Source organism: Dasypus novemcinctus, chromosome 20 (assembly GCF_030445035.2).
Source record: "Dasypus novemcinctus isolate mDasNov1 chromosome 20, mDasNov1.1.hap2, whole genome shotgun sequence".
Lineage (NCBI taxonomy): Eukaryota > Metazoa > Chordata > Mammalia > Cingulata > Dasypodidae > Dasypus > Dasypus novemcinctus.
Window position 1 is genome coordinate 43553988 of NC_080692.1, and position 26387 is coordinate 43580374.

General features: G+C 38.4%; 1 long non-coding RNA gene across 2 annotated transcripts; it reads left to right on the forward strand.

The window, feature by feature from the left end:
- Positions 1-6831: 6831 nt before the first annotated feature.
- On the forward strand, positions 6832-14643 carry LOC131274741 (uncharacterized). 2 transcript variants are annotated; one of them, XR_009182020.1, is made up of 4 exons: positions 6832-7010; positions 8109-8283; positions 8499-8764; positions 14545-14643. It is a non-coding gene; the product is annotated as an uncharacterized lncRNA (long non-coding RNA). The 2 variants fall into 2 exon arrangements; XR_009182019.1 differs by having other exon boundaries at positions 8547-8764.
- The last annotated feature ends 11744 nt before the right edge of the window (positions 14644-26387 follow it).

Here is a 26387-nt window from a genome sequence, read left to right on the forward strand (position 1 = left end):
TTAACATTTAATCTTACATCATGGCCATGTGTTTGGTTTACATTTACTTTAAAATTTAAAGTCTACCTTGCAAGATTTGATTTATAGTATCTATTTTATTTGACAAAACAACAGTCCCTTTGGCTCTAAATATTTATTTTATGAGCTCTGTTTTAGTTAACATAATATGTTTTGACTGCATAAACCATACAATCAGTAAACTATATTTTATTAATAACCAACTTGATGTTATGTCTCAGGGAAATAACAACATTGATATAGGTGTGTACCAACCAGTGGAACCCAGCTCTGTACAAACTTAGAAAATATTTTCACATGGCTGGTGAGAACTTTACTTTCCATGAGCCCACTCATGTTTGGGTGGTGAACTTGTTTGTCATCCTCACCATCATCATCATAGCTAACATATATTGAGAGTTTTTATGTTCAAGGCACTGTTCTCATTTATTTAATTATCTCAAAGACCCTTGGTGCAATTAATTAATTGTTTAAGGCCTCATAGGTAGTATATGGAGTTGGTTACTCTTTTGGCTTCATTCTTTCCTGACGAATTCAGTTGAGTCCGCTCAGTTTTGTAGCCTACATTTTTTTGTAATAATGTATACTATCAGTTTTGAGTTTTCGTCTCAGGGGTGTCCTTTTCCATCTCACTGATTTTCTCTGCCCACCCTCTAGTTCTGTTCCCCTTCACAAGCTTTCACTGCTGATGTCTTCACTTGTCTGGCCCCTGGAACTGGAGCTGCTGCCAAAGACAAATTCACAGTCTGGTGCTTTCATAGGTACTTTTCCATAGGCTTTCATAGGTATTTTTCTTAACCAAATTTCATAGGGTGCTTTCATAGGTGCTTTTTCATAGGTTTTCATCAGTGATTTTTCTTAACCAAATTCAGTCGGATGTCAGTTATTTCCACTGACCAACATTCCTCCTTCCCTAATTCATATCAAGGGTTCACACACCCTTTTTGGTGTACATTCTGCTGAGCAACAATCTGAATGGGTCCTGTACCTCTCTCAACCCTGGGCTCTCTCACGTGTCGTCTTGAGAGCTGAAAAAATGGGGTGTGGTTGCTCACCCTCCTCTTCCTAGACACACTATGATGCTCTCATGTCCTGCTGGCCTCTACCTCAGTGGCCTCCTCATCAGTGGGCTTCCCGCCTGTGGTAGTTAGACTATTTTCCAAAAAGAGAAAGATTATGTTTGTAAACTAATCTGTTCCTCTGGGTATGATATCCTTTGATTGCACTGAATTAAGTTGAGGAGCCAATGATTAGATTACTTGATGAGATTGCTTTAGGGCTTTCAATTGGACTATCAGGTTGAGTCCCCACCCCCTTGCTGGGTCTGCTGTAAATGGACACACAAATGGACAGATAGAGGAAAAAAGGGAGCCAGCATATTTTGATTCTGCAATGTGAGAGAGGGGATCACTTGAGCACAAAGTCCCCAAGAGACTGGGCCTGTGGTGCAGCTCAAGAGGAGACCAGCTCTGCTATATTGCCTAATAGCTTATAGTTGAACTTGGAAAGAAAGCAGAACAGCTAGATTGACATTGGAGGCTGGGAAAGAGAAAAGTCCTATGCCAGCTCACAGTTGAAATTGGGAAGAAAGCAGAGCAGCTGAGCCTGAGAGAAGAAGCCTGGAGGGGAAGGAGAGACCAGGCAGAGATCGCCCGCCATCTTGCTTCAACATGAGGCAGCTGACTTTGATGAGAAATGACCTATTATGATGCCTCAAGTTGGATTTTTCATGGCCTTGGAATTGTCAGCTTTTATCCCAAATAAATACACTTTTTAAAAGCCAACACATTTCTGGTACTTTGCATTGGCAGCTCTTTGGCAAACTAAAACACTACCTTTAGAAATCTCCACATGAGAAGCCAGAGCATTCCCTAATTTCCACAACCCCACAAATTTCAGAATTTGTAAGGTTAGTGCCTCATCCAATTTGGGGGTCATAGGATAGTTAAATGCTCCAGGAACTGTGCTCTCAAGAAAGTGAGCAATTTTCTCTTTCCCTTTGGGATTGTGCATTGACTACTATTTTGTAAGCCCTATAAAAGGATATCCCACAGTGCAGGAGACCAGGAGACAGTTTTTGTGCTTAAAAGGTCAATTCATCATGCTTTCTGTTCTCAACTCTGGGTTTAGCAACTCCTACAGTAAGTTGATAACACCAAGGGAACAGGAAAGAGTCTCAGTCAGTGCATCTCTTCTCCATGTCTGCCCCAACACATTCACATTATAAAACCACCAAAAGAAAGTGAAATCAACACCACCTGAATTGGCACAAGAAATTATGGGAACTTCATAGGGAATAAGTAACTTCTGGTAATAAACACATAAGTTGTGTAAATTCAGCTTAAATAAGTCAAATTTAAAATCACCATTTTTAAAAGTCAAGAACAAAATGACCTGAACTTTTCTTTCTAATAATAAGATATATAGTTTACTTTTGAAGGATTAATTTCTCTTCCAAATGTCAAAACCAAACATAATTTTTTAAGCTTATATATACTTTCTGTGTTTATATTAAATTTTAAAATAAAGTAAGCCATGTTTTATATTGCTTCTTATATTTATTACATAAATATATTACAGTGTGGATATCAAGTAATTAAGTATTCATATAAAGTTTGGCTCCTATTTCCTGCTTCCTATTAAAAAATATAGTTGGTACTACATTAGGATCATAGTAAAGATTAAATGACAACATATGGAAATCATGAGGACAGGCACTTAGTCACTTTTCTTTCCCTAGTACAGCAATATTTTTTTCTATAATTCTTTGTCTTTTGCTAAAAATTTCTTATATTTTTCAGGGAATATTCTTATCAGGAAATGACTTACTTTGCTCTCTACACTTGTGCAAATTTCATTCCTTTTAAAAGTACTTCCTTTTCAGGGATCTGCCTATTGAGAACAGGTCCAAATTGTAGTGCTCTTGGCCAAAAATGGTTCTACCTCTCTACACACTTATTCTTGCCTTATTCCCGCTGATTAAAGAAACATGGCAGCAGAGCCTGTTCCTCCAGCCAAGGCCCTTGAGAATGATATCTCTAGTTTCCTGGATACTGTTTAATATATGGACTTGAGGTCTCAGTCTTGGGAAGAAAAAAATGTTCCTTGAAAAGATTCCAGCTATTCAAGCAACACCCAACTTTTACTATCTAGCCTCACTTGGAAGGTGTTTCCCCTACAGATTATTGTTCACTCTCGCAGAATAGATATCCTACCACCTTTCAGTCATTCTCTTTGAGATTTTATAATTTTCAGTATTCCTATAATGATTTGAAGCTCATATTTTCTGTTTTTATTTTGAAGCATTGCTCCCTCTAGTGCTAAATTAAAAGACTGGATGTTTGTGAGACAATGTACACACTCCTGGTTTAGAGGTAGAACATTTTATTATAAGGTTGGTTATAAGAGCATAAAAGGTAAAACAAAAGGCAAATATAATGAAGGTTTTCTACATTTAGGCTAATTTTCTGTCTAGGAGAATTAGATAAGATTATTTCTTGAGTTGAATAGCACAACGTTTTAAAAATGCTGGTGAAGTGCAAACATTCGGAAATAGCATACTTCTGTGCTTGGCTGTTATATAGACAGTTTGTTTGTTATCAAACACACTTTCCAGATTGTACATTTAACTATCATATCAATTAGCTCTAGAGAACTTTGGTTTACTAATACTTCATTTTATACTTTAAATACAATTTTTTCTCTATGTAGTGCTAATGTAAAGAGCTCTAAGTTTTCCAGGATGGAAGAAGCTGATCTGGAAGAGGTAATTTTTCCTATTTGTAAGAATACAAAATAAAATGGATGTGTTTCTCAGAGAATCATCTCTCCCAATGCACAGGACAAAGTATCTTCCCCACCACTATCTTAAAGATCTGACTAGAGTATGGATTTTGTCTAGCATTGGTGTAGAACTGCCACTGATTTCCTGTGGCTTCTGGTTCTTAATTGCTTTATCATATCTGCGAGAAGGAAAGTGTGACAGGATTGGGTTCAGCTGCATGAAACGTGACTCTACCACAGATGCTTCAGTGCAATAGAGTGTATGCGCCCATGTCAACGAGGGTTAGAGCAGGACAACCTGGGCCTGATACAGTGGCTTCGTGGGGTTATAGAGACCACAGGGATCTGCCTGTTCTCCAGCTGACCATGTTCACAAATGCATTACATCTGCACTTCTGGCAGCAGGATTGAGGAAGTGGCAGAATGATCAAAGGGCACGCATCAGCTGTCTTTAAATAAAAAAATTTCCCAGAAGTTACACACTTCCAATTCTACATCATTGATGGTACTGAATAAAGTCAAGGGGAAGAGAGAGAGTAGATATGGAAAAAGACAACCAACACCCTCTGCAGCAGAAAATGATGGTGACATAAGACAAAGAAGGCATCTTGAAATCCCTAGATGATCCATGGGAAAACGTAGTCAAGAAACAAAGCAGGGAGCAGATGTGGCTCACGCAGTTGGGCACCTGCTTCCCTCATGAGAGGTCCCGGGTTTGGTTCCTGGTGCCTCCTAAAGAAGATGAGCAGACACCGTGAGCAGACAATGAGCAGACACAACAAGCAGACAATGAAGGAGCCATCTGGGGGAGAGGGACACAGCAATGATCACCTTTCTTTAGACTAGGAGGGAGAACAATTAATCCCCCACCATTCCCCCTAAAATTTCTGAAGAATGATACCCTGGATCTACCTATAACAGCATGGGTTTATGACTAGAACCTGGTTCCACCTCCAAGAAGCAAAATGTTTAACTGCAATGATGTGTTAGATGTCTTAATAATCTGACAGTGCACATTTTTCATTATTCTCCTTTTCTTATTTTTTTCTTGGTCCCTTCCACCCATTTATTTTCCCTATGAGTTTTAGAGTTTTTTCAAATAAAAAAAAATAGGATTTCAAAATTGTAGTTTTAAAAAAATGAATTAATAACAAAACTTGGCTTATGACATACTTTTATTATTTGTTCATGCATTTGGACTTCTATTTATTAGTCAGTTACTCAGCAATTTTTAATAAATGAAATAAGCACTCGCAAACCCACTACCCAAAACAAAAACTAGAACTTTAGCAACAACCCATTTCATTCTCATGCTTCTCTCACACAAGGCAATCACTGTACTTCTAACTGCATTGAAAGATAATTTTCATCTTTACAATATTTTCATTTATTCCAGTTTGTTTTATATGCCCAAGAACATAACCTCAATAGTTCTAAATAGCACGCAGTTTTAAATGCTATTTGGGGTTCCTAGTTCTCAACACCAAAATCCATCCTTCCCTTCTCCTTTAATAATAATCCTGGTTTTATTCAAGACTGCATTTCCCAGTCTTCTTTGCAGCTAGGCATTGCCTGTGACTAACTTCTCACCAAGGGAAAGAAGGAAAAGTTGTTAGATGTTACCCCCAGAAAGGCTTAATAAAATGGGGACAAACAAATGAGACATAGGCACTATTTGACCTTCTTCTTTCCCGCTGTTGGGAGTATGGATGTGATAGCTGGACCCCAGCAGCCATTATAGACATGGGGCAGACTTGATGACAGAAAAACCATTCTCTAAGTATGACAAAGCAGAAGGAGATAAGTAGCCTGATAAGTGTGCAAGTACTCCTTTGAGAATAAGCCAGCTGCTGGCAGAAGCAGTGATATACCAGCCCTGGACTGCCTTATCTGGACTTCTTTTTAGTTAAAGATAGAGACATCTATCTTGTTTGCATAGCTTTTATTTCTGGTCTGTTATTACCAGAAAAATGCATTTCATAACTGATGCACTATTACAAGTGGGATTCTTTAAGGTTATATTTTATATCTTGTAATTTTATACATAAGAAAATTACTTCATTTTTTATTTTTAAATTCTACATATTACTGAACTCTATTATAGCAACAAAATGCAATCAATACATGATAGGCTTATCGGAATAGAATGTTTTAAAGTTATATTTTATAAATCGTGATTTCTACGTTTGGGAAAATTGCTAGGTTTTCTTTATTTGAGTCAAAAACTGGACTAATTACTGAATTTTTTACTTTGGGCTCTAGTAATTTTTCTGTTGGCTCCTTGGATTTTTTTGGTTAGTCATCGTATCATCTGGAAATAAAAATAATGTTCCTCCTTTCTAATTATTTTCGAGTTTTAAAAATTCTCACCATTTGCACAGTTTTCTACAAAATCAGTTCTACTTTTTCGTAGTTTTGGTACTGCTTTTGATTCTGCTAAGGCTACTCAACCTGGATTGTGAGTGCTGCATTTTTGTGGATGGCAGAAAAAAACTGACCTTGTCAATATAAGGTAATGCATCGTTCCTGATTTTAAAGTGATCGATTCATTATTTTCATTCATTTGTTCAAGATTGTCCCTCTCATCCTTCTTCCCTTTCCTTAGAGGAAACCGAAATGTCCACATTATTCTCCTGTCAGAACAGGGGTCTCCGGGCTTTGCTGGAGTGTGGTTGATCGCATCCGGGCTACTTATGGCTGTCAGGAGGCCAGAGATTCCAGGCGGTCCGTGCTCTTCCCATGGACTTTGGTTATGAAGGCCACAGCCTGGAAACCATCACTGCAATCTCAGGGCTCCATTGGGTCTCCGGTCCTGGGGCGTTTGGGAACGTGGGAGTTCTCATCTACGTTCCCGGTACGTCGCCAGGTTAGGAGAGGCTACGCTGCGTTTAAAACAGGGCCTAGCCCCAAGCTCGGTGACTGAACACACGGGAGTTGATTCCTAAGGCGCGCGGCAGGCTGGTTTCCGCGCAGGCGCTGCTCCGCCGGCGTTGAGCGATGCCCCGGCAGCCATCTTGAGCCAAACGGTTTGGACCGTGTGGCACCCCCAGCCATTGTGGTGGGGGGAGAGGGAGACTAGAAAGTTTTGTTCGGGTTTGGCTTTTCCACTTTTTACTGCCTTAGCTCCCAAACTGGCCCACACCACTTCCAATCTGATTGGGCCAAAACAAGTCACGTGGCTCCACCTAATTGGAAGAGGACCGGGAAATGTATCTTTCGTATGTCTGAGGGTATAGAAGAATTGCATAGTGATAGAATTAGACATGGCTGTCCCTTGAGTGTAGGGTAAACTATTCTTTGGTATCATATCCTGTTTCATTAATTCTATTTTAGATCTTTCAGGCTTGGTCGTATCAGAATTAATTTACCCTTTTCCTTCTCAATAATCTTGCTCTGTTAAGTGAAAACTTAGTTTTCAAGACTATTTTTTCTGCTATGGATTTTCAAGGACACATTAAGAATTTTAATTGCTTATTTATTATACGCTGTATCTATCTAATCTCTGAGGATACTGCATATAGAAACTTTCTACCTCCTGAATGAAGGATGACAGTGGATTCAAGGAAAACAGGGGTGGGTTTAAAAAATTTTAAAAACTGAAATATATTATGGCAATATATAGGTATATTTTGGAATACTATTATTATAGCAACTATAATATTTGCAAAACTTTTAAGTGCAGGTGTGTTGATTTCATTCCAAATGTGATTCCTTGACTCCCTGTCCGTTGAAACAATGGGTTTTGGATGATCATGGGAACCACAGAGACCCTAATTAGCATTGACTGCAAATTAGATTTTTCATTTTTTTACTCTGTGAAGAGTCTTGATTTGAGGTTCAGATGGACTAAAGGAGAAAAAAGATTCCTAAATTCCAAAAAATGCCATTTAAAAATCATGTGACAAATCTGGTGGACTTTGCAATGAAGATACAGTGTAAGTCACAGGGGAGGGTGTTCAAAGAATGTGGCCTAAGGAATGATCGCAATTGGGAAAAAAAGCCAAGGCAGAGAGAGAAAGAGAAAGGGGTCAGATTCAAGTGTTCTTATTTCCTTTCTCAGGTTTGAAATTTTTAAGTGTTCTTTGGATAGTAGAAAGCCCATGTAGGTCAATAAGGGAGCTTGAAAGCAGGTCCCCTTTGATGCTCTGTGAGTAGACCATTTTGTAGGATGCAGATGCATTTTGAGGCCATCATGAGGCAACTACTGCAGAGAAGATGGTGATGTAGTATGCTTAAGCAGAGAAAATGCTGGAGATAGCTCCAGCCACCCCACGTGCCTTTGCCCACAGTTCCTTAGCTAAAACAAGATACATCCAGAAGTTCTCTCATGTTCTCAGTAATGGAGATGATGTGTCACCCAGTACCCTTCATGAATGAAGCATTTGTTTCCCTTACTACTGGAAGTACTTCTGGCAGACAGCCATCTTCTTCCGTGTTCATCTTCTATGGAGAAAATTGCTGAAAATTCTTACCACATCCAAGGTCCTGCTCCCTTCTCAGGGTGGTCCATATACAATGACTGGTCAACCCAAGGGCATAAAAGCTTAGCCCCTTTACTCTTTCTTGAGACAAATCTAAGCAACATCCTGGTTTCAGAATTTCCCACGGGTTTGGTTGAGGCTTTTGTTAAGACTGCAGCACAGCCCCACTTTCCCTCTGCCCAGTCCGGACTCCTTTCTTTCCCTTACATTCCACAGATTTTGAACACTCCTAATAAAATTCCTGCTCTCTAATCTCTCCCTAAGAATCTTTCTGCCAAGGGACCAAAAACTTGCAACAATTGGTATCAGAAGTGGGGTCCAAGAGCAGATACTAAAATGGAATTCTGGAGTTGGATTACCTGCCACTCAGCTGCTAAAGAGGACTCCATCACTGGTGGCAGGAGAAACACAGATAGTCCCTGGCACAATGTGGCTGCGCCAGTGTTAAAAACTTTCCCTGGTGAAAGAAAGCACACCAACAGGTATGATGTTTCAGACATTTGAGATATAGAGAATAAATACTAACAATAAAGAGAGAAGAATTAGAAAAAACTTAAAGGCTAAGGATGACTAATTCACAAATAAAATTTAAATGTGGAAGCCAGAGGGCCTTCTTTATAGCATATAAAAGGCTTCTAATCTTTATCTGAGGACTGAGGCCAGCACATAATCATAGGAGTAGTGGAGCTCTGAGGAAGGTCCAGCTCCCAACCTCAGCAGGCTTGCCTGGTTAAGATCAGGCCTGGATGGGGAACGGTGGGTTCTTGACACATTGGAAGGAGACATCTGATTGGATGCTTCTGAAATTTTTGAATCTCCAGATTCCCCTGAACCATATAGACCTCAAAAGCGACCCACTCCTCTCTATAAACTGTCAAAATATTCCCCCGCTTACTTGAAAATAATGCAGAGGTTTTCCCCCAGGAAGACACTGTAAGCCACAACCAGGAACTGCCCCACTTCCCCTTCTGGTCACTAGGACAGAAAAAACCCAGCCAGAATGTGCTGGGCCTAATGAGGGAGAAAAGAGACACTACCTCAAAGGATCTGTAAGACCAAGCCAAATGTACTTCAGAAGCAGGGGGAATACACTAGGAGCTGGATTCAGAGGGTGAGGGATTAAGAGGGGTGGGATATAAATTTGAAGAAGGGAGCACATTCTCCTGAGATACAGGATTTAAAGCCTCAGCAAAGACCCTAAGAAGATGGTGCAAACCCAATGCTAGAAAGGTTCCTAGAAACATATGAGAAGGGATGGTCCACACTAAGTGAGGTCAAATAGAAGAGTTTTCACAGTCAGTACTGTATAGATGGAATGGGCTGCCTGTAAAAATAGTAAATTCCATGCAGCAGGAGGAATAAAAACTTATCAAATTGTGATTATGTAATTACTTGCATGACAATTTGTTTGGTTTCTGTCTCCCCCACTGGACTTGAGGCTTTCTGAAGTCAGAGACGATGTGCATTCTTTCTTCAGGACTGTGCCTAGCAGAGAATGAACAGGCTCCCAAAAAATATCTGTTGAACAGATAAATGAAGAATGTAATTAAGAGAATTTACACATCAAGTGAGAGATAGACTCCAATGAGAAAGACTTGCTATCATTGAAAATTTTTTCCAGCTCTGCAATTTTAATTTTTTTAGGTTGGTTCCACAAGAAATTTTCCAGAGTGTAACTCAACATTTCAGGTATTTCAATAGAATGTTTTGCTAAACCAATTTTTCTTTTGCCTTTTGTGGTGAACAATGACTTCAGGTACTACAGTATGTTTTGTTTTTTCGCAAGCCTGGAATGAATTTCAGTTGTCCTGAGGAGCACTCTTGTTTGAGGAAGGAATGGAAAGGAACAATGCTTGGTGGGCACAGAGTTTCTCTTTGGGCTGATGGAAAAGTTTTGGTACTGGATGATGGTGCTGGTAGCACAACATTGTGAATGTAATCAATGCCTCTGAATTTACACTTGAAAGTGGTTTAAATGGGAAATATGTATATCACCACAATAAAAAGTTAAAGAAATGAATCTAAAAAGAATATAGTCACAAAGTTAGCTCTGTGGTTCTTGCCTTTGCCCTCTCTCAGTACCTCTCGGTGATGAAAACAGGTAAAATTCTACTCTGGTTGCAATTAATGGTACCCCTGGTTTTAGCCCTTGAATGGCTGTAATAGTAAAGATAGGGGGCGGGAAGGTGGCACTAGTTATAGTCCAATGGTTTTGGCATCTAGGTTTATCCTTTCCTAGGGCCACTAAGGAAAAGTTGTTTGTCACACCACATTGCTTGGAGGATCACCTACTAATACAATAAAGACCAAGTCTGAAAGCTCCTTCCCTCTTGGGAAAGTTCCAGAAAGGGCAATCAGGCAAAAGAGTGCATTGAGGATTGTCTCAGGAAAACTTACGTACTGCCACTGGTTGCTTCTGCTTTGCAGCTTTCAGCAGAAGCAGCTGTGAACATTGTATCATTCCTATCTATGTTAACTGATAAATTGTTTTTTTTCCCCCTTAATCCCCAGATTTTTCAAGTTGATTTTTTTTCTCTCAATTCATATCTTTCCATTACATTCTCCATATGAAAACATCATCATCGTTTTGCTACCGTGGGAATGTCTTGTTTGAAACAGATGTTAATGACAATTTGATTAGAAGGAAAAGTCTGAAAAGTCAAAATGACTGTGGGAAAGAGTGTTACTACTCTTTGGGGCTAAAAAAATATATAGCCATGTTGTATTGACCCACTTGGAAGACGAATGTCAAAATTCTTCCTTGGGTTATTTGTCCATGTGAAACAGACTTGTCCAATCCTGAATATTTCTACACTCAAGAGACATTTTCTTAAATGATTGGTTTTGAAATTTTTCTAGGAAGGACAGTAAAATACTGTTCCCACGTTTTCCCCTTCAAAGCTACAGTTGGAATACTAGATGGTTAATACATTTGTCCATATGTAGGCTGGGGATGTGAAGAAGGAAAAAAGGAAAGAGCTGGGGGCTAAATGAAATCTTCCTTAGGGACCTAGATTCTGCCCTTGTCTTCTAAAATCCCCTTAATTATCCCATATCAGGGACCCTTTTATCCAACCAAGATGTTGCCCCTCTGGGCTGTGACTCATTTTCTCCATCTTAGCTCAGTGTTGGCACGTCCCCGCTGATGTCTTCAGATGGGACACAGGGCTTTCTCCTCGAGAGGTTTTGTTGTCCCTGTCTGAACTCTTTTCTTGCACTTTCTGAACTTTCTTCTTAACCCCTGTAACCAACTTCTCTCTAAATTGAAGGGCATACGTGATGTATTAGGATCCTTTCAGTTCCCTTTTCATCCTGGGTACTGCTTCTTGGATGAAGTGCCAGGAAAAATGCCCAGCCACACCAGAAGCTTTGGTTTCTCTTTTTAGAAAAATAAATGATTTAAAAATCATACACTGATGTTGTTAATTTTGCTTTGATTGGTTTCTCCTGGTGAATTCTTCGCTTTTCTTATCATTAAAATTTTTTACTGACTTTGCAAGAAATACTAATGTATGCCACAGTCTGAAACAAAAGACAAGAGAGAGAGGCTTTTAAGAGAGTCTAGATATTACCAGTAAAAGTAACTAAAAGTGTCAAAAGAGTGGTGAAAATAAAATACGACAGATAAAACCCACAGATCAAAATGGGTGAAATAAGAACTGCCTATAGAGTAATAACATGGAGTGTCAATGATTAAACTCTCCAATCAAAAGACACAGACTGGTGGAATGGGTTAGAATACATGAGCCATCTATATGCTGTCTGCAAGAGACTCACCTCAGACTCAAGGACACCTACAGTTTGAAAGTGAAAGGCAGAAAAAAGATATTCCATGGAGTACCTACACTTATATCAAATGAAATAGACTCTAAAGACATTAGTAATGTGAAATTTGAGGAGGAAGTCAGGAAAAAAATCCATTTACAATAGCAACTAAAAGAATCAAATATTCAGGAATAAACTTAACCAAAGGATGTAAAGCACTTGTATTCAGAAAACTGCAATGCGTTGCTAAAGGAAATTTTGAAAGACCTAAATAATTGAAAGAAGACTCCATGCTCATGGATTGGAAGACCAGCTATCATTAAGATGTGAATTCTACCCAAATTGATATACAGACTCAATGCAATCTCGATAAAAATTCCACCAGCATTTTTAACTAAATGAAAAACACAATTATCAGATTTATTTGGAAGGGTGAGGCCCTGAATAGCCAGAAACATCTTAAAAAGGAGAAGGAAAGTTGGAGGACCCTCACATCCGGATTTTAAATCATATTACCTAGCTACAGTGGTAAAAACAGCATGACACAGGCATAAAGATAGACACATAGACTAATGGAACTGAATCGATGGTTCAGAAACAGACCCTCACATCTCTGGTCAAGAGATTTTTGACAATCCTTCAAACCCAGCCACTCAGCTCAGGCAGAACAGTCCATTCAACAAATGGTGCTGGGAGAACTGGATGTCCATTGCCAAAAGAAAGAAAGAGGACCCCTATCTCACACTTATACAAAAATTAACTCAAATGGATCAAAGACCTCAATATAAAAGCAAGAACCATAAAGTTTCTAGTAGAAAATGTAGGAAAACATTTTCAAGACTTGGTGGTAGGTGGTGGATACTGAAAGGAGATAAGAGGAGGGCTGAGGACTAATGATGCTTAATGTATGTAGAAGTTTTAATTAATTTGACTATAAAAGTATGGAAATGGATAGAGTTGGTGGTAACACATTATAGTAAGTAACATCTGGTTTATAAATGAGAATGTGACTGAAAAGGGTAGTCTAGGGATGTAAATGTCAATCGGAAGAAAGCTAGAGAATAATCTAGGGACTGAATAAACACAGTGAACCCACTGTGGATGAGAATTGTGGTTGGTGGTACAGATGCAAGATGTCCTTTTGTGAGCTAGATCAGATATATGTCACTATTGCAGGGTACTGGGAATGTGGAGAAGCATGGGAAAAATACCACTGGAGAGACCTATGGACTGTAGTTAACAGCAATACTGTAAAATTCATGCATCTATGCCAAAGATGTACTGTGTTAATAATGAAGGAGTAGAGGAAAAGTGTGCCAAATGTATGCAATAGACAATGGTTGGTGGTAGTAATATGATGATACCATCTCAATATGTAACAAATGCTCCACCATAGTGTGATGTGTTGAAGGGGTATTGTATGGGAATTCTACATACGTGCATGATTGTTTTGTAAGTACACAATTTCTGTAATAAAAATATATTTTAAAAATAATAGGGTAGGTTGGGGGGGAAATACACCAAATGTAAGATATGGACTATAATTAGCATAAGATTTTGATGATATTCTTTCATAATTTGTAACAAATATCTCTCAAAAATGCAAGGTGTTTGTGGTGAGTTGATGTATGGGAGCCCTGTATGATGTTATGCAAGGTTGATTTGTAAGTTCACAACTTTTAACTATATACTTTTTTATGTATGTTCATGTATGAATGATATACATCAATAAAATTTTTTAAAATTTTGACCTCCTTTCATTGGATGTTGGGAAGTAAGATTCTGTGCTACTGCATCACTGTGCTATCCCAACTTAGAAATTTTCCAGGTTAATTCTTCACATGCAGGAAACCTTTGTGGAGAGGGTTCAAGTAGAAGATACAGGAGGGCAGCTTGAGCTAGTGCTCATCTGTTTGGACCATAGTCCTTCAGTTCCATAACAATTGAAGGGTCTAATTTAGTCCTTGTCTTGTTCATCATTGTGACTTACTTAGAAGGGCAAAGAGTAAGAGCAACTTAAGATGTTAAAATATTTAGTACTCTCCTCTTCAGCAACGTGTTTTGGTACCCTTGGGTCAAATCTACATTATATAAACAGTGAAAGATAAATATATGAGCAATTATCAGCTGAGTTTAGGCAATGAACAAACTATCTATTAATTGTCAGCCTTAGCAATTTCCTTTGACTAAATTCATTGGAAAATTCCCAACATACTTCTTTTCAACCTAGCTTGCCAAGGCTTTCCAAAAAATTAGGGGCTGATTCATAATTTAATAATCTGATTATACATATGGACTTTAGAACTAGGAAGAAAAGTAAATCTTTGCTTCTTTAAAGTATCAATTTTCTCTTAATTCCTTGTGTACTGGCGTGGAAATATATAAAGAACTCAACACAAAAATGATTAAGTTAGGATATTCTTAGTATGAGTAGAGCCTTGTTTAATTTCTAAAATACTTCTAAAGGTCCTTTCAACATCTAAATTTTTATTTGCAGGTCAATAAAGTGGTACAACTGATACAAGGAAAGTCAAAGATTAAAAGCCACTGCATTCTGAAGACCCATTAAAAACGAAGATTCTAAAAAAAATAAAAAAAAATAAAAAAAAAAAACGAAGATTCTTATCTCATTCTTAGAAGCTAATCAAGGAAATAAATTAAAATATAGTCATATCTATGGGCAAGACACCACACAAGTAGCTCCTGAAATGGTAGCCCCATGCAGAAAAGGGGAGTCTAAATTTAACCAGCAACCCAGCCAAGAGTTTCTTATTCCTTAAATTTTCCAGGAGACATTTACAAAACAGCTGTATTAGCCAAAGAAAATATAGTCCTTTATTCAAAACCAACTTAGCTAAATCTCTTAATTTACAGGTATTAAAAACTTCAACATTATTCATTGTACAACTTGATGAAAACACTAGCAAACTTGAAAATTGCTGTTTTAGTTTCCTAGGCTGCTCAAAGCAGATATGAAATCGGTTGGCTTTAAACAAAGGGAATTTATCAGCTTACAGTTTGGGGCCATGAAAATGTCCAAATCAAGGCATCATCTAGGTGATCCTTGGCTCCTCTGCCACATGGCAAAGCACATGTTGGCATCTGCTGGTCTCTGCCTTCTCTTCTGCGTTTCGTAACTTTTAGCTTTTTGCTCCCATGGCTCGCTCTTTCTCTGTCTAATTTTCATTCTCTTACAGAGGATTCCAGTAAGAGGATTAAGACCCATCCTGCGCCACACTTTACGTAAAGTCACCTCATCCAAAGGCCCTACTTACTACGGCTCCACACCTACAGGAATGGATTAACTTTAAGAACACACTTTTCTGGGGTACATACAGTTTCATACCACCACAATTGCTAATCAGAGTAGAATGGCCCTTGAAACATACTTAACTTCTGTGTCGTGACTTGTGGAAAATCTTCCCTATTCATTCAACAAGTATGTATTAAACAGCTTCTGTATAACAGGTATTTAAGTTTCAGTATCTCCAGGTGAACCTTATTCCTTTTATATGAATGTTCTGTTCTGATTTGTCAACGAATGTTTCATTCACTAATATATACATATATCTATATATAAATAGATAGATAGATTTATATATCTAACATTTACTACCTCTTCTCTTTTCAAACACATACAAGAAAAGTTGCAAATGGAAAACAACACAAAACCATTAAGAAAAAGTTATTTGATCTAGGTGGGTGGTATGCAAATGCACTTGTTACAGCTGAATTTATAAAATGTGGGTCTTCAGCCACATTCTTATTTTTTAAAAACTACTCAGACTTGAAGTAGATGCTGATGCTTCTTCAATAGGTTATATCTTTTTGTTTTTGCATAGCCAGTGATGGTAAATATCAACAGTTTGTGCAAAGTACATGATCTTTGTGTTCTTGATAATTTAAAATTATCTAATTTTTCAATGGATATGTACTTTTGTCTTTTTGAGTTCATCACTGCCAAAAGGCAGTGATGTACTGCAAAATACAAAAGTGTTAGCAAGCAATACACTATAAATAAATAGTTGTCAATTTTCATTCCATAAGAAAAGACAAACCACTTGAGCAACCTTGCTTAGACCATCCTCCATATACTCTGCATAACTGACTCATCCTCCAAGTGACCAGTAAGGGTGGCAGGTTTGACCACCTCTTTACCACCAACGGAGACTGGGAGGAATTTGCTGTCTTTAGCCCTCCTGCCAGGTGATGCCCCATTAGGACACTCTGCATACTTTAAAGACAAGTGTTGGTGACACTGCCTGTGGACCAGGTTAGGAAAAGAAATACAGGTTATTGCTGGATGTCTTTTGGACTTAAGCTCTTGTTGAAGTGAATATCTTCTGTCTTCCATATGACCTGATGAGACCTCTGCCGAGGCTGGCAATTAAAAGTGGTGGAGCTCTACTAAATCCATACTGGGTTATTTTAATGCAAATGTGAATAATACTACTCCTTAGAAACGGAAAACTCAGAGACAAATGCTGAGAGAGACGGGAGGCCAGGACAATGGGTGTAAACTTGGATTTTCCAGGCAAACAGCAATGTCTAGTCTTTCCCATGTGGCACTGATCTCATGGGCTTCCCCAGGTCTTCTGATGTCAGCCCCTCCAAACCACGTCACAGACCAAAGGCAGTGCTAGGCGGGAGCCTTTGCTTCTTGGTCACAGAACCTCTGGGATTCAGACTATCTCTCAGCCATCGAGATGAAAAGGCCTCGGGATGCATAGGGTACTTAGCTGCAGGTGGCAGAAACACACTTGAGCAAAAGTCACAACAAAACCGGCCAAAGCAGCAGCAGCTGCTGCAAATGCAAACAGGAAGGCTGCTGGGGCAGCTGGAAGAATGAGAGACGAAAAGCCCGGGGTCCAGGAGGCCAGTAGTTAGAGCAGGCCGAGGGCGTCCAGGGCTGAAGCCAGGAATTCAGGGCCCCCAGTAACCTCGCTCATCTTTGCATCTTTGCATCTTTCTGTGTGTTGGGTTGGTTTCCCCCACTGCAAAGCAGCCCCTTCCCCATAGCTGGGGTCACGGCCTGTGGTGGCAGCTGCAGGTTCACATCCACCCAGCTTTACCACCAAATAAAATAACTCTCTTCTCTTCATTTAAAAATAATAGGTAAGTCCCCCGAGAAATAAAATTCTTTACTATAAAGTCGATGTTTCCATTATCATTCACAAGACAATAAAAATACATTTCACCTACACCTCAGAACCACAGGTGTTCATAGCCGTAGGAACTTAGAAGGAGGTTTTCTCCTTCAAACTCTTATGGATTGACTGATGAACGGATAAACAAATTGTAGAGTATACACACGATGGAACATTATGTAGCAGTAAGAAGAAATGAAGTCGTGAAGCATGTGACAACATGGATGAACCTAGAGGACATTATGTTGAGTGAAGCGAGACACAAAAGGACAAAAACTATATGATTGCCCTATTATAACTAAATATATTATGTGAAATAGAAATACATTATGTGAAATACGAAAAAAAATATTATGGCTGCTGTGAAATGAGATGATAATCTGATAAGCTTCAGCTGAATAGATTGCTCAAATCAGCGTTCAGAGACTGAGCTTGTTTGCAGTCATTTTCATCCCAGCACTAACAGGAAACAAAAACGAAAAGAGAGAAAAGAGAGCTAGTCAAGGACAGGCACAGAGCTGACTTGCTCTGATTTACTCTACCTTTCTAAGGATTGTTTACACATATAGATAGATAGGCACATATGACTATTTTGGCAATTAGCAGAGCAAAGACATGTTCATTCTTTTTGTTTTGTTTTTTGTTTGTTTGTTTTGTTCTTAGAGCTAATCCAGCTCAGTCTATGGAAGGGACTGCTGAGTCCCTAAAAGGCGCTTGTGAAAAAATTACAGAGATGCTCTCCTTTAATCCTTCATTTAGATTTATTTCGTTCTAGGCCTAGCAAATAAAGGGAAAAGACATAGGGTTTTAGGCATTTTTGTGCTCTGTAGGATTTTATTACTACATTAAAATTAATTCCCACTTGGACTTTTGCTAAACAATATTTTCTTCACTATGAAAAGACAATTTAGGCACTGGACAAAGAATATAGAAAGAAGGTCATTAAGGCAAAGGAAGAGAAAAGTGGCTTTTAGGCTTTAAGACTAATTAAATCATGTAATCCAGCTCTGTGCTTAAGCCTGGTTTTCTGTTCCTATGCAAACAACACTACTGAAGAGCTCCCCTTCTCCTGTCACCGCACAGAACAGACATATTCTAGGTATGTTTTCTTAATGTCTTTAAAAAATTGTCAAGAAGAAAGCTATGGCTGATTTCAAGAAAAGGGATAATTAAAACAAAAAAAAATTATTTTTAACTTTCAAGTTTTCTTCCTCAGATCATTAGTTTTAGAAAAGTATTTGACCTTAATTAGACATTGATACAAAATCTTGCTCCTTCAAGTACAATTAAGGTTTTGCAAAATTCAGGCCTACTCTGGAATATGTAAACATGTTCTCTGCTAGCAATTCAATGTAATGAAAAGCCTGCTTTTTGCTAACAAATTATATTTGTGATGAAAATTTGAGCTTTGAGAACAATTTATCATTTTGTCATGTTTTGTCACTGTTTACACTTCCTTGACCCCAAATCCTGCCTTGGCCACTTAGTGGATGAGTAACCTATAGCAAGTTGGTTAACCTCTGATGAATTCTTCTGAATATCTGACAACATTGGCTTCCTTAGAGAGTCATTGCAAAGAGCAGATGAGATGATATGTGGGAAAGCACTTAATATGGAATCTGACATATAGTGATGTTCAATGAATTACTCAGTGGGCTTTCCTGAGGGTTGAAGTCTGTAGCTCAAAAGATAACCATCAAGATTTCATATGATGTACAGTGAATCCTCAAATACCATAAAAAGCAGACTTCCAAGCTTAGAAATATCTGGGCCATGGACCCCATGGATCTGGTAATATCATGATTGAAACATCAACAAACAAGGTTATTTGAAAAAAAAAACAGAAAACACCCCTGCGCCTTTCCAATTTTATCCATGCCCTATTTTTAAAAATCCAATTAGAAAGGAACATAATTTAAATTTCATAGGAGTATAACAGAATTACATAATGTAAGTTATCTCCTGGTCCTAGGTAAGTGGCTACTCTATTTTAATTTACTTGGGTGGTTCATTAGTGTGGGCCTGAAATTGCTAATCCATTTGATCCCTGTGATTAATAGTGGCCCACAGGGTACTATCGATCAGTTTAAAGGGGTTGTAAGGCTACTGAGAATATCTGCCTGCTCTACAGTTGACTTTTGCTTTTGGTTTATGAGATATCAGGTTTAAATTCTAGTCTATTCTTTCTGCTAGGTGGTAGAGATCACGACAAGGTGCTGAATGTAACTCATCTTTGAATCTTCAACAACTAGCTTAGTTCTTGGAGTATGGACCTTAAAGTGTGGCTGTTAAGTTCTCTGAATGATGTCATTTCTCCGTTCCTCTTGTCCCTTCTCTTGCATGACCAGGCTTCAGTGTTGGACTGAGCAGGGAAGGTACGAAGATAATGCTGAACCCAGCGCCCCACAGGATGATCTTTTATCAATTCATAGGGATTTGGGGTTTATCATTCTTTCCCTTCCCTCGCCCCCACCTCCATAATGACATATAAGGACATCTAGGGTGACATCACATAAACTTAAATTGGTTGCTTAGTCCCCAGAGAATTGAATACAATCTTATAAGGAAGCTATTCATGTGGGAAGGTCATTCCCATGAGAACAATTGTAGGACTGTTCAAATGTACACAATATATCTGTGGGGGGGGGGGTGTGGAAAAAGAATGTGGGAAAAATATATTTTTTTCTTGTGCATTTGTATAATTTCTACTTTTTGACCAAAAGGAGTCCTGTGTAATCAATGGTTTCACATCTTTCAGGATCTGGTCCCGAGCCAAATTGAAAACTAGTTCGCCTCCCACTGAGGGTTATCCCAAGGCTCTCATGCATCCTTTGTGTTGTGAGAACCGAATCCCAGGATGTTTCCCTGGTTATGAAAGGCAGAGAGTACGTGCAGACCTGCAAACTGTGGCCTCCTCATTAACACTCGCCAGCTGTCCCGAGACATGTGGTCCCAAAATAAAAGTGATGTGGAATATCCTTGGGCTGAAAGAGTCCCTCCACTATCACTGGGGCATGAGACAGGAAAGAACTTTCTGTGACTCTGAGCTATAGCTTAAGCACCAGGGGAAAAACACTTTTCCCAAGGGGTGTCGAGAGACCGGGAGGCTGCCTGCTCATCAGCAGTCCCTGACATCCAGGTGCGGGGAGCAGCTGTGCAGCTGAGTGTTTTAGTGTTACTTGAAAACACCATCTGGACTTTGCATGCACACTCGACATCGATGCTTCACCCGTGGAGTCATCATCAGCCAGAGTCTGGGGCCGGAAGCATCTACTTCACACAAAAGTATTTTGTTCTATTCGTTTTCCCCTTCCACATTTAGGTCAGGAGATAGGTTAATTTTTATGGAATCAAGACAAAATCTTGGTTGGTTGGGAGAGTGGTCGAAGGAGCCAGATGGACCGTGTCCTAGGTAGGATGTCTGATTGTAGGTTAAACTCTGCCTTCTTTAGGAAGGTACTCAAGGGCTCCATGTGCAGCAGGACTTCAGATATCCTACCTCCACCTATCCAGATCGAGGGAAGTACGTGGGAACCTAACACCAGTATTTCTGTTCAATAAATCTATTTTTAAAATCTAAATCAAATCAAAGTGATCCTGGACCAGGGATGGAATTGGAGGTGAGTCCAGAAGTTGAAGTACATCTAGGCTATATACAATCAAGAAACACTGACATCTTATTTTTCACATACCAGATTGTAGTATAATAAACATTTAATACATTTTCCCTTTAAAAGCAAGGGAGTCAGGGTAACGACTGTCAAGAAAAGATCACAAGCTTCAGAATCAAAACTGGGTTTGAATCCCAGCTGTATTACCAAATGTGGTGTGAGGTGGGTCAAGTACTTTTATGATCCTGAGCTGAAGCTTCCTAATCAACAAAATTGGACAATACCTACCTTACAGAATTGCTGTGAAGAGTAAATGATAATATATCTATGAAGGCCTATAGAGTTGCATGCATATCAGCAATCCAATTAATGTTAATTTCCTTCCTTACTAGACAACCTAGCTGTTCAAGAAATTAAACATTCCTCTGATATTAGGCACCTATTTATTATACCTTAAATTGTATGAGCTACATTTTCAACTAGTTGTCTAATATTTTGGAATTTTATCCTAGTGATTCTACCATTGGTTCAATCAGATTCAAGGGGAAAAAAGTATTACAACGAGTCATCATTCTAAGTATAGTGCTAGTTTCTAAAGAAAACTAAATGACTTTAAAGACTCTAAGCACTGGAAATAATATGGTATACCACCCCCACACTGTTCATTCATTTATCATTTAACAAATAGTAATTACCTATGATATGCTAGGCACTATTCTAGTCTGATAGAGCAGTGATTCTAAAGACATAATCTGGGAAGCAGATATGGCTCAACTGATAGAGCATCCACCTACCATGTGAGAGGTCCAGGGTTCAAACCCAGGGCCTCTTGACCTGTGTGGTGAGCTGGCCCATATGCAGTACTAATGCGCGCAAGGAGTCCCATGCCACGCAGGAGTGTCCCCACATAGGGGACACCCATGCGCAAGGAGCATGCCCCATGAGGAGAGCTGCCCCATGCCAAAAAAGCACAGCCTGCCCAGGAGTGGCATCACACACACAGAGAGCTGACGCAGCAAGATGACGCAAAAAAAAGAGACACAGATTCCCGTGCCGCTAATAGGAATGCAAGCCAACACAGAAGAACACACAGCAAATGGACACAGAGAGCAGACAATGTTGTGGTGTGGGGTGGGGGTGGGGGTGGGGGAGAAAAAAAGAGACATAATCTCTGCTCTTATGAATAAGCAATAAATAAATAAGTGCATTATATCAAAGGTGGTACAAGCTATGAAAAAAATAAAGAGTAAAGAGAGAAGTGAGCATACCGGTGTGTTCGAAGGACAGCAAGGAGGCCAGTAGAGCTAGAAGGGAGTGAGAGAGAGGAAGAGCATACGGGATGAGCCCAAAGAGGTTCTGAGGACTGATAGGGTATGACCTTGTAGCTCATGTAAGGACTCTGACTTTCACTCTGGCTGAAATGGGCAGCCACTGCAGGGTTTTGAGCATTGAGTCTTTTGAGTGACATGATCTGGCTTACACTTTAACAGGACCACTCTGCTTGCTCTGCTGAAAACAAACAGCCAGGCAGTCTGGATAGAGTCTGGGAGACAGGCTGGAAGGCTACTGCAATAATTTAAGTGAGAGATGATGGTTTTTTTGGATCAGGGAGGTCATAGTGCAGGCAGTGAGAGGTGATCAGATTCTGGGTATTTGTTTAGGGAGAGTCAATATGATTTCCTGACAGATTGGAAATAGAGGCATCGAGAATGGCTTGGAAGTTTTTGGCTGACAGGATGGAGTTGCCATCCACTGAGATGAAGTAGACTGTGGTAGAGTAGATTTGGAAGTGGAAAGAAAATGTGGGTGCATTTCATATGAGATTTTTTTTAGATATAAATTGGAGTTGTCAAGTGGGCAGCTGAAATATCTGGAATTCAGAGAAGCAGTTCAGACTATAGACCTAAACGTGGGCATTGTGACTATAGAGAGGGCACATTCCATGATATTGTGAAATTTAAATGTAATGCAGTTAATAATTAGCACTCTTCTTCCACACCAGATTAGTTTAAAATAATGCAGCGAAGCCTCTTATCCCACTACATCTTTTGGAATCCATGTAAAATATCGCTGAAATTTTACCGTATATAAAACCATACATCTGGATGATATCAATAAGGGAGTAAAAGTAGATAAAAAGAAGTTGACCAAAACCGTATCTTTGGGGCACCCCTACCTTAGAAAATTGGGGAGAAGTGGAAAAAGCAAAGAACACAGAGAAGGAGGAGCCATGAGGTAGTAGGAAACCAGGAGGGTGTGGTGTCCTGAAGGCCAAGTGAAGACCTTTTTAGAATGGGGGAGCTAGGGCTTGGGGGTTGTCAGCTGTGTGAAATGTGGCTAAGGCGAACATGAGGCCTGAGAATTGATATTTGGATTTAACTACGCAGAGGCCTGCTGGCAACTTAAAAAAAAAAAACAAAAACAAACACCATAAAATATCCAAAGTAAGAAGAAAAATCACAAAATAAGTTAAAGATCAAAAAATTCAAAATTCTGATTTTTCCCATTAAGCCTACTTGGATTTTTTTTTAAGTCAATCTTTTTAAAATGGGGTAGCGGGGAGGGTCAGTAGCCTTATTTGTTATGTTAGTGGCTAAGGAATATATTGTTTGCTTTTGGCCCATCTAGCAATGAGTGAGTAACATTTAGATTAGTCAGTACGCTGAAATAAATGTAAAGTGCTGTCAGTTATCATTGTATCAGTCATTGTTATCTACACAAATTAATGCAGTTATAACTGATAGTATCCCAAATAAATTTTGAATATGGATTTATGACTATATTCAGACAATGATCTCATTCTAAACAACATTAGGTACAACAATTGCAAGTATTAAATAATATAAATAGTAGTTGGAGTTTATTGTAACCTTGTTTGGCTTATAATTTACTTATAAGTACATGCTTTTAGTGCCACCTACTGTTTGGTAGAAAACTCATAAGATTATCCATACTGATGGACTAGGATAAAGAAATAAAATACAGGTATCTCTCTCTTAATATCCATAATCCCTTTCAGGAAATCAATCATTCTTTGTGATAACAATAACTTGGAGGCTATTTCTCATTATTTTAATAAGGTATAATTATAACTAATGTTTTACACATTAACTCCAAACCCCCATCAGTTTTTTTTTTAATTTAACAGGTGCCCACTAAAGCATAAATGCAACAAACTATCATGTCCAGATGTAATGCTTAAAACATTCCTCAAGCAATTAATGTTTTTTTAAAACAAAAATAAACAATGGTTTGTATGCAGTAACATTCATTGACCCTTGACTTAGTTTCCAAAGAGTCTACAGGTGATTTCAATTTATCTGGACTGCAACTTGAGACTTTTTTCCTAATCATTTTGTTAACATGTTGCACTTACTAAAGAGTTATTTCTAGGAAATATTGCTAAATGAAAAAAAACAAGGTGGAAAAATTGTGTATATTCTATCATTTATCTGAGGAAAGGAAGCATATATATTAGAATACAGCACACAAAATATATATTATATATGTTTATAAACACACAAATGTGTGTGTTATTTTAAAGACATACAGGTAAGCCATAGATAAAGGAGGAAGAGATTAGGGCAGAAACGACGTGATAGCAATTAGACTTCCTTAAATAAACCTTCTTTAATAAATTCAACTACATAATTATAAAACAAAATTAAGTAGCAGAAGCAATTCCAATAAAAAAGGTAAAACAAATCGAAAATTGTATTGCGTTTTAGCAATAGAGAATTTTCTTATATAAACATTGTAATTGGGGGTAAATATGTTCTATGAATCTAAGGTATGAAAAACCAAAGGACATTTTAATAGGAAAATGTTAAGTAGGGAGGGTTCTTTGGGGATATGCCTGAAAACTTTGGCACATTGAGAGGAGTAAGGACCAAATTTCTATAACTAATGTGTTTCACAGATTCTTCTCCATAACATTGATAGGCAATAACCTGACCTGAATTCAAATATTCACATTTAATTGTAAATATACACAGGCCTTAACAAAAATCTATATTTGACATTTTCTCTTTTTATTCTACCCTTATTTTTACTCCACTTGGATCCAATGCAAAAATTGTGTGATAAGATTACATTAACATATAGATTCCACCAGGATTTAGGCTACTGGATTTTCATAATAGAAGGTCATTGTTTATTGTTTTTCTTTTCTCTGTACCTTTAGCACTCCACATTTATAAGGAAATGGTCCACTTTAATTATTCTACAACTAGCTATATAGAATGGTAATGGACATGAGACATGAGATTAGTAACGAGTTTAGTAAAATGAAGAAGTTATATCCTGCTGCCTATCTGCCTGTTCCCTTCCTTTCGTTTAGTTCTTCAGCGGACATTCCTTGAATTCCTGCTATATGCAAGCTCTGGCTATGCAGCGGTGAGCAAACTTTGGCCTCATGGAAGTTTGACCTCATGGAAGTAAGTGTGAATCATAAGAACTGGAATGGCAAAGAAAAAACAAAGAGAAAACTATACAGCAGTAGGTCCTGGTAGACTTTTATTTTAATTTTATTTCAACTGCTTACTCTTTAGCCCACCATTTGACTCCATTGTGTTAAAAAGAAAAATGAGCTTTCAAATTCACTGTCTTATTAGTAGGTCAAGGAAAAGGAGTGGAGGTGGAAGAAGAGTACTGAAGAGGTAGGAAGGTAGTAATGATAATGAAATGAGAACACGTTTAGACTCTGATGGCATATATTTTCCTGACCCATCCCATCCCTCTGTTAAAATTCCCATCCTGCTGTGGGGCTCACTTCAAGTCATGTACTTCTTGACATCTTACCTGGATGTATTTTGTTTCCCCCTTTAAGTAGCCAAAGCTCTGTCATTCTCTTCAGTACTTAAGCTTTCTCATCTACCTTCGGTTAAGTTTACTTGTTTAATGGCTTCCAATAATTCCATGAGGACAGAAGCTGTCTCTTACTCATGCTAGTGTCTTCTACATAAATAAATGCTGATCCGATTGAATCTTGAAAAGTTACAATTAGGCTGCCTTCAAACTGGCTTATTTACCACCTATTGTCTTCATAAAGCTAGGAACATATTATGTACTCAGCTAAAGACTGGGTATGTAATACCTAGTACCTACATATATACCCATCATATATACACATCACATTTTTATAATTCTATATATTTCATGTAATTAAATGTTCCAGTCTATATTTGATCACAGTTTCTAAAGGGTCACTTTAAATTTTGAAAATTTCTTATTGAATGGTCTCAAACTGACCCCATTTGAAAGAAAGCAAATCCTTTTCCAGGTTACTAAACTATCTCTCATCTTCAATTCATAAACTTTTAGAAGAAAAGTTAAAATTACGATAAAAACAACTCTTCAGTTACCTGGAGCCTAGGAGAAGATAGTCCAAAAAAAAAAAAAAAAATTTCGAGGTGTACAAAAGAGTATTTGTGTTTTAAAGATCAAATCGAAAGCAGAACAGAAAGGTAAAAGTGAGATTTGCACAATTTTGTTTACTTAGCCAACTGAACAATATTAGAAATTCTGCCACACCACCCAGAGTTGACCATAATGAAATGAGCATATTTTGCAGACATCTCTAG